Raw genomic sequence first — 2,042 nt, 5'->3', positions numbered from 1 at the left:
AAGTATATGACGTCTTTGCCTGTATGAATGAAGCTTTTAAATGAGTTGTTTGACTTGAGTTTGTAAACCTGTAGTAGGATGCATTCTCTTTTCTTCCATGAATGTGACTAGAAGCTCTTTCATTCAGCTAGTTCTACACATCTTGCTATAAGTGAGCATTTCTGTTTTTCAGCCGTGTCATCCCCTTCTTATTTGAAATGATCCAACCAGTCTTTCTGTTCAATCTGTCTTGCTTCACCATGCTGTGCTGAACCATTTTCAATTACCATTTTAGAAAATAAATAACAAAACACATAGCGAATAATAGGAGAACCAGAGGAAGAACTTAACTAAGGATCGTGCTGACTCCTAAAAGACCTTATAGGAGCCTTCCAGCACCTACAGGAAAGCTGGAGAGGGACTCTTTATCAGGGAGTGGAGTGATAGGACAAGGAGTAATAGCTTTAAACTAAAAGAGGGGAGGTTTAGATTAGATATAAGGAGGACATTCGTTACTTGGAGGGTGGTGAGACACTGGCACAGGTTGCCCAGAGAAGCTGTGGATGCCCCATCCCTGGAGGTGTTCAATGCCAGGTTGGATGGGACTTTGGGCAGCCTGATCTGATGGGAGATGTCCCTGCCAATGGCAAGGGCTTGGAACTGGATGGTCTTTAGGGCCCCTTCCAACTGAAGCCATTCTAGGATGCTATGAAGAACACAGCCCACAAATGGCAGGCTTAATAGGCAATGCTAGGATTGCCAGAAATAAGCAAACGTGGCTTCTGTTCAGAGTCACTAGTAATGAAAATAATTGTTTCCAAAATTATGTACTTTATCATGAATACACTTTGATTTGGTCTTACCTTGAAGCTTGCTTGTTGCAGCAACAACTGGTAACATAATTCAGCACTGTGGCTGCCTGATGTTTCATAAAACATTATTCCTGTCTTCTTCCACACTAGGTCTTTTAACAAGCTCAAAGGGCAAAGGATTACTGGGTGCCTGTTCTTGTAGCTTTCTTCTCTCTTCAGCTCAGTTACCTACAAGGAAGTTTTTATCTTCTTTCCTCAGAGCAGCTCCCATCTACAGTATGACCCCCCACCCCCTTTGATTAAATAGCCAGTATCGTGTGCACCAGAGAATTTTAGCCCTACCCAGCATGTTTCCCATTTCCTGCCACACTATGGAAGTGCAATTTGACAATGTGAAGCACAGCACTGGAGTTCCAATTTCTTCCCTTGTCCTTCCAGATTTTGTAGTTTGGACTGACTTGTTTATTTGTCAGCATTTCACTTCATTCTACATATACTTGCCTGTCTTGCAGATTACGGCAGGTTGTGGAGAGAGGGAGGGAAGTGCAGCGCTGTGTCTTGCAAGTGTTTAGTTCAATTCTTTGAAAGTTACTCATCTAGGTATTCCAATACATCCTTAGAATAAGTCAATACCTGAACATTTTTCCCACATTTTAAAAATAGTTCTGCTACTATTTTGCCTTATTGGTTGTTTTTTGTTTGTTTGTTTGTTTTTTGTTTTGACTTAGCAGCTGTTAATTACATGGAGTCTAACCAAACTACCATAGTACTTAATATCACGGACATCTTAGCTACAAAGTTAATTTACATAAATATACTCAGTTATTGTGGTTTTGGCTGGGATAGAGTTAATTTTCTTTGCAGAGGCTTGCATGATGCTATGTTTAGGATTTTTTAATGAAAATAGTGGTGATAACACACCAATGTTTTTAATTTTAAAGAGCCAAGGACTTTTCTACTTCTCATGCTGCCCTGCCAGCAAGGAGGCTGGGTGTGCACAAGGAACTGGGAGGGGGCACAGCCAGGAGAGGTGACGCAGTCTGAACAAAAAGATATTCCACAACATATGGGATCATGCTCAGCAACTAAAACTGGGATAGACAAGGAGGAAGGGGGGGATGTTTGGGGTGATGGTGTTTCTCTTTCCAAGGAACTGCTCTGTGTGGTGAGCCCTGCTTCCCTGGAAGTGGCTGAACTCTTGCTTGCCGGTGGGAAGTAGAGAATGAATTCCTTGTTTTGCTTTGCTTCGCG

This window comes from Anser brachyrhynchus (genome assembly GCF_964034855.1).
Source record: "Anser brachyrhynchus genome assembly, chromosome: 1".
Classification (NCBI taxonomy): Eukaryota; Metazoa; Chordata; class Aves; order Anseriformes; family Anatidae; genus Anser; species Anser brachyrhynchus.
Note: the sequence above shows the minus strand (reverse complement) of the source record.